General features: G+C 46.3%; 1 long non-coding RNA gene and 1 pseudogene across 1 annotated transcript; one reads left to right on the top strand and one right to left on the bottom strand.

Annotated features, from left to right (window-relative positions):
* Nucleotides 1-869: 869 nt before the first annotated feature.
* Nucleotides 870-988, bottom strand: LOC118601988 (annotated as a pseudogene).
* A 4,195-nt stretch (nucleotides 989-5,183) lies between these two features.
* On the top strand, nucleotides 5,184-7,708 carry LOC118601779. Its single transcript, XR_004950601.1, has 2 exons — nucleotides 5,184-5,241; nucleotides 6,287-7,708. It is a non-coding gene; the product is annotated as an uncharacterized LOC118601779 (long non-coding RNA).
* Nucleotides 7,709-10,943: the final 3,235 nt, after the last annotated feature.

Raw genomic sequence — 10,943 nt, 5'->3', positions numbered from 1 at the left:
GCAAGAGTGATCGAGAGAGTGCACCTCACACTTTTTTTCTGGCTTAGTCTGGACTGTGCAGACCCTAGCACATTCCCAAGAGCTGGGCGACAACTCTGGAAGGCCCCCTGAGCAGAGGAGTCCTTTCTCTGTCTGGGCCTGGCTTTGTGCACTTCCTATTGTCCTCTCCCGATGACTGCAGGGAACACAATTATTAGTCCCTAGATCACCAGTCTAGATATACCCCCTACCATCCTCACGACTAGGTCAGAACCAGCTCTGCTTTTTAGCACTGGTCTCTATTTGAAAGTATCTTGTGATGGGCATTTGTTCAATTTTGTTAACCCTACCCAGCACTTAGTATGCCATCAATAAGGAATTTTTGCATGAATTAATAAACTCTTATCCTCTCTCAGAGTTTAGTTTTGCAGTGTTATTAGATGAATAAGTGATACTGGCTTCCACTTTGTCACCATAGTTCCCCTCTGGGATGTGCACTGAACATCTCTCAGAGCTCTCTGTCTTTCTATTGTGACTATGCTTCTGTGCACGCATACACACATGCTTACATACACACAGGCTCACACTTAGCCCACCTGTCCAGAACACTTTCACTGCTCACCCATGTCTGTTAGCACAAAAACCCAAGAATTCCTGTTCAGAATCTCCCACTCTCCTTCCAGGGCTGGGCCTAGAGATACTCTTCGGGTGCCTTTAGATGTCTAGAGGCATCAACATCAATCAACATAACCACCATCATAGCACAAGTCCTTCCCACGTGCCAGGCACTGTTTATTGCTTTTCATTTGCCATCTCATGTACTGCTAACAGCAACACTAAGCAGTAGATCTGCTGATCACATTCTATTTATTTACTTATTTATTTGTTTACACCTACAGCACCTGGTCTGCCTAGGTGTTCTCCCATCCAAGTGCTAACCAGGCCTGACTCTGCTTAGCTTCTGAGATCAGACAGGATCGGGTGTGTTCAGGGTAGCATGGCCACAGACATTTGCCTATCACACTAAGACTCAGAGAAGCTAATTTGCCTGGGATCACACAGATACACTCAGATAGAAACCTAAGTCTTTCCTACTCATGTTTATATAAATAAGCACGTCTCAATACCTGAACATGGAACTGGGGGTTTGGCAAATACTAAAGCAGGAGGGATGCCAAGGTTCTGAGGCATGGTATGTCCAAGCCACCAGGGGCCGCTGTTTCCCCATGCTAGGGCCAGGAACCTGGCCATTGTCCCCCACAAACCTCAAGAACATAGTTCCATAAGGACTTCAAGGGAGTCCCCCAAACTCTATGGGGTCTGGCCAAACTTACCATGGCCCTCAGCACAGTCTTCAGTCTGCCTATCCCCCAACCTGACAAAAGGGGGTATGGGGAGCTTAGCAATTGCTGATACCAAAGTAGAAATCACATCTGGAACATGTGATTTTTCTGCTCTGTCAGAATTTCTTTCAGTTGTAGGGGCCTGCCTGCACGGTTTTCAGGGGCCTAACTGCTGGGTCCCTTTCCTGAGAGAGAAAGGCTGGCTTTCAAAGCCGTAGGCCCCTGGGGATGGAGGATCCAGTAAAGTCAGCAGTCTCCAAATTGGAGTATGCAAGGTTATCTGTTGGAGGTACTGGAAGAAAATACTCAAACTTTAATTGATGAATTTATGTTTTTAATCTAAAAATAAGAATGTAACTTCACTCATATTGGTATTCAGATTAGTGCCTGCTCTCTCATTGGGTAGTATGTCAAATAGCCCTGTGTCAGCCAAGCATGTGTGATCTTCTGAGACGAGTTTGGGGGTGCTATGACAGAACCTAGCACGGTTTAAGTGTTCCAGTGGGATGGAACTTATAGAGTATATTACATAATTCATCTAAAGTAATCCTCACAGCATGAACAAGTAGTTTTTAAGGGTTCCTGCAAAGAAATCAAAGTTTGAAGGTAACACTAACAGTGCCTGCATAAGTGAACCAGAGATAGATAAATGACTTAGCTGTCACTTCCACTCTTTATAGGAGCTCTTAGTTGCATTATGACATAAAAACAATGACGAACTAAACAGATCTGACAAGACATCAGTCTTTCAACCTCAAACCTGTCAATACTATCTGAAATGATATCTATTATCATTTATGATGAGTCTTACTATAATGTCAAAAACAGCTGTGCCTTGATATCAGTAGTAGCTAGTGAAAGGAGTACAACTGTATAGTATATCAGTGGTGCAAGCAAAAACACGGTCGGAGGTTGAGGTGCAGATCAAAAGAGTTTGGAGATCACTGGTGTGTGCCACTGCCAACAGTTCAGCACTCCTGTCCTGACGTTTCTGAGTTCTCTGTGGGCCAAATGCCTAAGCATTGGGTTTCGTGAAGACTATACCTGACACTGCTCAACTGCCAGACATTGGAACTATGACCCTTTGGGATTTTATTCAGATGCTGTTTTTGGTCTGCTTGCTGAGTGTTCGATCCTGTAACAGGAGGAGGAGGAGACGGTGGCCTGCTGTTGTGTGGCCCCTCTCCTGTGCTCTTTTTCATGGATTCCAAAGAGTCCCCTCTTGTTTACTGCACATTTTCCCATCCTGCGCAATGTAGGGCCTCCCTTTCAGCCTCAATTCCCTATGTTCTTCCTTTCAGGGGCAGTGGTAAAAAAAAAAAAAAAAAGGAAATCTCATGGGATTTGTTCAAATCTTGACAGAGGAAGTTCATTTAAGTGAACTTAGTGAGATCAAATGTAAGGTTGTCTGTATCATGTCTTGTCAAAGTGCCATCCAAAGACCAAAGGCATCCAGAGTCCTTAAGATGACTTGTTAGCAGATTCCTGGGCCCCACTTGCAATCTCCTGAGTCAGACTTTGTGAGTGGGCTGAGGAAAATGCATCTTAAACAAACCCTTCCCCCACCACCCACCAATTGATGATTCTGAAGCACACTCATGTTTAAGAGACATTACTCTGAAGAATGATACTTTTGAAAACTAGTTTTTCTAAGAGTTTATTATCTTAATTCATTTTTCTTAATATGGAAAAGGTAGGTCCTGGCAGCCTTCTACCGATTTTAAGCACAAGAGTGGAGTGAGGCTCGGGGGGGTCAGCCATTCACCTAAGTGCAAGGAAACATTAACAGCAGATGGGAGTGGGGAGGGAGGCCTGGCCAGTTCTGTCACACATACTGGACACACAGGGGTTGTGGGAAGTGAGATGGCACTCTACATTAGTGAAAAGTGCCCTGGTGTGAAGCAACTCCATAGGAAGGGGTGAATTTCTAGGGCAAATTCATCTTGAAACTAGATCCCCACCTGGGCTCAGTGGGAATTACAATCTTACTCATCTTCAGAAAGTGACCTCAGAACTCACGGCTTAAAAGCTAGTCAAGTCAGCCACATGATAAGCAAAATCCACAGAGATTCTTTGATAAAAAATCACTAAAATGGTATGTTGGCCTCAGACACTAAAGAAGACTCTGGAGAAGAGGCAAGAATTAGAGCTCTGTCTTCTGGCAGAGACTTCCTCCTGCCTCGCTCCCCCTGGCCAGTCCTAACCCTTTCAGGACTTCAATGGAGAACAGCCCCTTCCACGGGACATATTATGCTCACGCTCTGTCCCGGGCACCTCTCCTCAGTCCTCCCACTACATCCTGCATCTGCCTCTATTTTGCTATTTATCACACTACATTATACTGGCCCAGTGGGTGTCTGCCTCCCTCAGTGGACAGTAAGCCTCTTGAGGGCAGGGCCTGGGTTCAGTAAAGGTTTATAAAATAGATAGGCTCATCACTGGGGGTTCTCTTTTGTCTAATTTTAATCATTAGCACCTAAGCACCCTGATACCCCACTGAGACAGAGCTCTGGCACTGCCATTTGATGAACTGCCAGGGTGGTACGAAACATCTAGAATCTGCATTTTCTGTATCATGGAGTCCAGAGGCAGACCTAGAGCCAGGGCTGCAACTTCAAACAAGGACTGCATGGGCTCTTGCCACTTTGTCACGCTGGGCCTACCTCCAGATGTTGTGGGCAACGCCCCTGCCAGGTAGGAATACTGCTGTATTTTCTTCCTCTTAAAGGCCAAGAAACCAAACAAGCAAGGTAAGCCAGCTATCAAGCCCAACCTTCAACCTAGCTCCTAACTCCCCACCTTTTCCCGCAGCCAAGTCTTCAGCCAATGAGAGTTAGGATTCTGCTTTCCCACCTTTCCTGGCAACATTCACCGCCCTTCCCAATGATGAGCAATGCAAATTCCAGGTAGGCCTTGTTTTATTACTGACTTCTCAGGTGTCACTTTAACCACAGGGTAAGTCCTAACTGGTTGTGGGCTGACAAACATGCAAACTTCCACATGCAAATACTGTTAGGCTGCAGCTTCTTTCCCACTAAGAAAGATAGATAGATACATGTCAACAGGCTCAGAAAATCGCTGGAAGCCCAGGCCTTCCTGGCACTGTCCAACATTCTTGGTGACCAGGTATCTGGGGAGACAGCTACCTGTCCATGGGGACAGGAGACTCCCCATGGAAGTCACTTAAACAGGTACAGCCCGGTACTGGTTTGGGGTTGTCGACATACGGAATGTCCAAATCTGTAGAGAATTTTTATGAGTTTATTTGAGCCCAAACTGATGATATATACAGGGAAGCAAGATCTCAAATGTTCTGGAGAGTAACAGTTTTGCAGTTTCTTTCATACATTTGAGATTAAGGAGCGAAGGTAAATATTACATGAAGGTGGGAGAAAGCAAGGTAGGGATCGGATTACACATTACAGGACAGTTAATATGTGGTTTCTTGAGGGTGGTTATTTTGAAGGTGTGCTAACCTAAATGCACAAAAACAATGGGCACAGCTTGCTCCAGGCAAACATAAAACCTTTACTAAAAAAGTTATATGCCTGCAGTGTGACTATCCATCATGATTCTGCGAGGTTACTTTCCATAGAAACCCTTTTCTCATCCACAGGGTAAAACTACATTTTTCCTTATATGTTTCAGTGGTGTTTTGATGATGGTGCAGTTGTGTGTGTGCATGGAATGTGGAGGGTTTCTACACCATGTAGAAAACTTCAGCCCAGTGGCTTTCAGTTTACTGGGAGCCTCAACTCCCATCTGTAGCAGTGATCCTTGCCATGGAGCAGTAGTGATTTCTCCAGTGTGGACCAACGTACAGACCTACTTGACCCATTTTCTCATATTTTTCAACCTAGGGTCACAGGGACTAGGGACAGGCTGCATTTCCTTAACATAAAGACGCAACGGAGCAACGGTAAGTCACCTTGTTGGCACAGAGTGAGGCCTGAGGCTCACTCATCTAGGTCTCTGGTCCTGGAGGTGCCCATGGGGAGATGACGCTCAAGGGTGGGAGATTTCTGCAGAGGCACCAGCCTAGGAGGAGGCCCAGGGGTGCAGGAGCATTAGAGAAGGACAAGGCCGGCTCCCTGTGCACACGATGGGAAATCAGGAGAGAAAGTCGCATTGGGGTTTGGATTTTGTGTTAGAGCCCTGGAGAGCCATTGGTTTTTACCTGATTTCATTGGCAGCAAGTAACAGCCAAAAAACTAAAGCATCGGTGGAGCGAAGTTGCTGAAATGGAAGCAACCAAAGGCAACCTGGAGTCCTAAAACAGTACCCGGAAGCTTCCGGGAAAGAGGAAGACGGGGATTCTAGAATCCAGAGGGCGGTGTGGACGCTGACAGGCGGGGAAGAGGCGAGGAAGGAGCGGGGAGAGGGCGGGCAGTGGGCCGTGAGCGGAGGGCGCCAGCCCCGCTTCGGATCACCGGCGCCGCCAGGAGGCGCCCTCACGGGATCGGGACCCGCATCCCCGAGACCCAGCCAAGGCCGGGGCGGGGCTGGAGCGGGGTTGGGGCGGGGCGGGGCCTGGGCTGCGGTCCCACCGCGTCCTGAGGAATGCGGCCTTTGGCTGGTCCCCTGTCCACATTCCGGCCAGCGCAGGAATGTGAACAGGGTGTTCACTGCGCGCCCTGAACGCACATGTTCGGTCCCCTCCCGTCAGAGAACGCCAGGCAGCGGCTCGAGGTCAGACGCCCTCTCTGCCACCCCACAGAGTCCGCAGCACCTCTGGGTGGATGGCAGGGAAGTGAGGGCTGTCAGGTCAGAGGGGACTCAGGGCCAGCACCCTGGCAGGGGTGCTTTGAGAACCAAGTGTAGCTTAGAAAAGGAGGGGACCCAAAAGTAGTCCACTGAGGCATGGAGAAGGCCAGGCCAATAGCTGGAAGGGATATAGGATCGCCACTCTCCGCCACCAGCCTCAAGAAGCAGAGTTCAGACCCTGAGAATTGACTTGTTTTTAGGGCATATCGTGGACAACAAGGCCTGGAGAGAAGAAGGGAAAAGCAGATGATCCAGTTTGGAATTAGGTGCTCTCTGACCTGCCAGGGAGTGACTGAATGCTCAAGAGTAAGCATTTAATTCATTCAACAAATATTTGTCAAGCCTCTGTGCCAGTCCCTGGGCTAAATTCCGGGAGCACAGAGGCGAACAAGACATCCCCTGTTCTTGATGAGATGACATTCTGATCCTAGAGACAGTTGCTGAAACACTCAGAGAGAGCAAGGAAGCCCAAGGTGTTGGCGAACACACAGGAATAACCCAGATTGGGGTGGAAATCCAGGAGGGCTTCTTGGGGGAAGCTGCAAAAGGAATCTGAAGGGCCAGTAGGAGTTAGTCCAAAAGATGGGTGTAGAGTGTTTTAGATGGAAAGAACCTTGTGTGTAGAGGCTGAGGGAAGAACATGTGGTCTGAGCGGCCCCCAAGAAGGACTTGGGCTTGCCCTCCCCACAAGTCCATACCAGATGCCCAGCCGAGTCACAGCTAGGATCAAGGTGTCCACCTCAGTCAACACCATGATATTTGTTGGTTTATGGAGCCCCCATCCTGCAGGAGGCACAGTAGTGGGCTTATAAGGAGGTTAAGGAGGATTGGGAATCGTCATGATGCTTTCAAGTGTTGCGGAGACTGAGAAATAGGGCCCATAAAGTATCTAGTACCTAATAGGTGCTCAGTAAACATTGACTGGTCTTTCAACACCTGGCCTGATTCATTGACTCCTCTCCCCCTTCAAGGTCGCCATTTCTGCCTCTGAAAAGTGCAGCTGTCCAGTCCTTCATCTCTGAGGAGATACTTGGCCCAGAGACGGACGGACACTGTGGGGCTGCTCATGGAACTTCCTGTTTTTTTGTCCCTCCCTGATTGGGAGGGGGTGAGGGGAGCATGCAGGAGACAAGAGTGGTGTGGTTGATTATCATAAAGGTTCTGAATGAATGAAGCTAGGAAGGTCAAAGCCAGGAAGGCTAGATTTGGCCAATAGTCCAGGAAAAGAGTAATCAAAGCCCCATAAGAGCTGAAGTGGGGAAGACAGAAAGCAGTGCTGAGACATAGAGACAGAAAAGGGAGGTGAGACCAAACTCTTCAGCTTCTGGGCTGTAAGGTGGGACCAGGACTCTAAATCCACTGTTAGATCATTACCTGGCATGGGTAATATGGGTCTGATCAAAGGAGGCCACAGGGGATCATAGCCTGTGTGTCCCTAATGTCCCCGAGTGATGGAACAGGAATGTTTACATCCAGAAATTCTTTGTCAGACCCCCCTCCCAGGAATGCACTGGGACCCAAATTCTTCTGTGCAGAGGAAAAGTGCAGGCCTTGGAATGGCTTCTCCAGCATTGTTCCTTGGCAAACACAGGAAGATGGGTTTCCTTTAGATTTGTGGTGCTGACAACTGAATCCGGACCCCTCCCCCACGCTTTGGGTCAGGAGAGGGAAGCAGAGGACCAAGCAGTGGATGGAAAATAAACACCCACCTCTGCTCCTCTGACTTATTTCATGTTCTTAGAATTTCCTCTCTTGGAATCTGGCTTTGTTATTTAAAAATTCCACACATTTGTCGGAGCTGGGAAAATCCCTTCTTGCGGTTGCTATGGAGAGGCCTCAGTCCGCCTGGTGCCTAGGCCTGGTGCTACAGCCAGTGGGCCTGCAGCCCAGAGTCCAGGTGAGCTCCTGACTTGGCCTGTGTGAGGGAGTCTCTCGGGGATGGGTGTGTATGACTCTGTGTGAGCATGTGCTCATGTCACAGTGGGGACGGCGCAGTGTTTTGGTTCCAGCTGTCTGGGCCATGGCCAGGCCAGAGTAGTGATGGCGCCATTGGGAAATGGTAGGGACCTCCAAAGGGGCCTCCAGGTGATCCCGTGGGGTGTATACACTGAGAGGACACCCTGACCACCAGAGAGCCGTCCCCCGCCCATGTAACTAAGGCTATCTCCTCTCCTGGGTCTGCATAGTAGACATGTGGGTCCTGTGCTTCCCTGTTCGGTGTGCTTTCTGCCTCTTGCCCTTCACTCCTATTACCCACTCCCCACAAGAATGATCATTGTAGTGTTTTCTTCCTTCACCAATTTACTCATTCATTTGTTCATTCATTCATTCCTGCTCTCACTCAAGTGCCTACCAAGAGTCAGTCACTGTGCCAGGTGCTGGAAATGCAGAGATGAATAAACTGCAAAAAATTGGAAACAATCTTAGGATCCCAACAGTTAGTGACATGAAGTATGGACTACCTACCTATATGACATAGGACTTGCCTAGGGTACAGAATGTAAGGGAGTGACAAGGAACTCCATAATCAAGATAAATAATCTAACAAATAAAAATCAATCCATAATGTATAAAGCAGCAAAACTTTAAATAATAACAGGTCAGTAATGATTCTGTACTAGGCCTATTGGGACCTGAGGCAAATGAAAAATTAGTAATACTGATTCTGTATTGAGAACTTAATATAGCATTGACAGAATGTCGCACAAGCATTAAAATATGTCATGGAAATTTGCTTATTGACAGAAATTCATGGCATATTGTCGAATGAAAAATGAGAGATTATAGACCCATATATAAAGTATTATCCTATTGAAAATATGCTTATGTACTGGAAACTATAAGAACATATGCTGAGATGCTAAGAGCTCTTTTCTCTCTTTTATTGCCTTTGTTTTTTGTTTCCTGGTTATTTCAACAATGTACATGTCATTCTTGTATAATTTTCTTAAAGGTATTTAACAAAAAAACAAGAGAATTGTAGCAGAGCACAGTGGTCTGTACAGCATAGCCAATTATGGGCTCTCTGACCTATGAGAGACTGGAGGGCTGTCCAGATCAACCCTGAGAAGAAGCCAAGGTTCAGCAAGTTAGAGGGACTCAGTAAAGTACCCGTCTGTGGTGGGGTGGAATGGGCCTTTGCCTTCAGGTCTGTCCTGCTGGGATCCACATCACCCACAGCCTGGCATGCTGAGTCTCTTGTTTCCCGGCTTCTTCCAAGCTGAACCATCTAGGTTTCTCTTCTTCATGGCTAGCTGCTGTTCATTGATGTACCTCTTCCACTGGTGCTTTTCTCGACTGAGAGCAGACTGTAGGAAGAAAACCTGCAAGAAATAGCTGGGTAGATGTGACTGGCCCCTCCTTGGGTCCTTAGCAAATAGCAGTTGGGCTTGTGAGCGACTGAGAAAGTATTTGCAATGTTATGTTTTTCTCTTTGACACAGACACACCCCGTAGACTGGCATGAATCATAAGTCATTTCCTAAAGCCCCCATCTGCCTGGAAATACCTGGTAGTATTTCCCAGAGTTCAGAAGCCATCAGCCCTCAATGCCAGTAGGCTTAGCTATTCCCCACCCAGCCACAAAACTCTTGCCCATCCCCTCGGGAAGACACCGAGAGGAGAGGGGTCCGAGGCAGAGGTGCCACCTGTAGCCTGCAGCCGCCCTGGAATTGTGCTTACACAAGCCTCAGAGTTGAAATCCTCCTGAGGGTTCTCTCTGTGACTTAGTGGGCCTACTGTCTTAAGCGTGATGCCTGTGGTAGACAAAGTAGAGGCCTTTTCTTTCCTAAGAAGTGGGTTCCCAAGCTCCAGATCACCTTTAGTAGCGTTCAGTCTCTCTTTGTCTATTGAATGTCACGAAGTAAGAGTACCCCTTCATTCTAAGCATGGGTGTGGCAGATTGCATTTCCCAAAGTCAACCATGACAATATTTTCCTTGCAGCAAGCTATGGCTGTGTAACTCTGGCCAAAGACATGTAAGTAGAATCATCATGTGGAAATTTCTGGAAAGTTTCTTTTGAAGGGGGGTGGAATGCTGCCCTTATCCCTTTCTCCATCCTGTTGCCGGTAATACAGATGTGATGGCTAGAACACTAGCAGCTTTCTTGTGCCATGAAGACTTGGCATGGGGGAAAGCTTTAACAAATACCAGAAAACTAGAAGCTATGAAAGAAAAAAATGAACATATTTGACTAGATTAAAATTTTTTTGTGTGTGTGTGGCATAAGATAACACAAAGACAACAGATAAAGAGATTTGGAAACTGTATTTAAAAATCGGGACAAAGGGTATAAAGAACTTTTACAAATTGACAAGAAAAAGATAAAAAACCCAATAGAATTATCGACAATTTATAGAAGAGCATTTCAAAGAGCCAAAAAATATGAAAAATCACTAGTAGTTAGTGAAGTGGTTAGGTCAGCCTGAAAAAAATGAAAAAGATTGATAATACCTATTGTCAGTCTACATGCAGAAAAAGGAATATTCACATACTACATTGTTAATAAAAATATACATTTTATAGCCTTTAAAAAATCTATCTGGCAACATCAATTACAATTATCATATGAAATTAATTATTTTATATAACTTGTATAAATAATGTGTATTTATTTTGACTACCAATTCATTCTTTATCATCTGTCTAAAAATATCTGTACCAAATAATGATAATTACTGCATCATTTCCATAGTGTCCAAAATTTAGAATAGAAGCGACTGTCTAGTCATCAGCAAATAGCTGAATAAGTTATGGTGTAGTCATGTCTAGGAATGTTACGCAGTCGTTAAAAAGAATGAAATAGAGATTTGCCCGTAACAAATTTTCTTTAGATATTGATGAATAAGAAAACCAAGA

Source organism: Rousettus aegyptiacus, unplaced genomic scaffold, assembly GCF_014176215.1.
Source record: "Rousettus aegyptiacus isolate mRouAeg1 unplaced genomic scaffold, mRouAeg1.p scaffold_m13_p_4, whole genome shotgun sequence".
In the NCBI taxonomy this organism is placed as follows: Eukaryota; Metazoa; Chordata; class Mammalia; order Chiroptera; family Pteropodidae; genus Rousettus; species Rousettus aegyptiacus.
The sequence above is the reverse complement of the archived record's forward strand: the minus strand, read 5'-3'. Positions and strand labels throughout refer to the sequence as shown.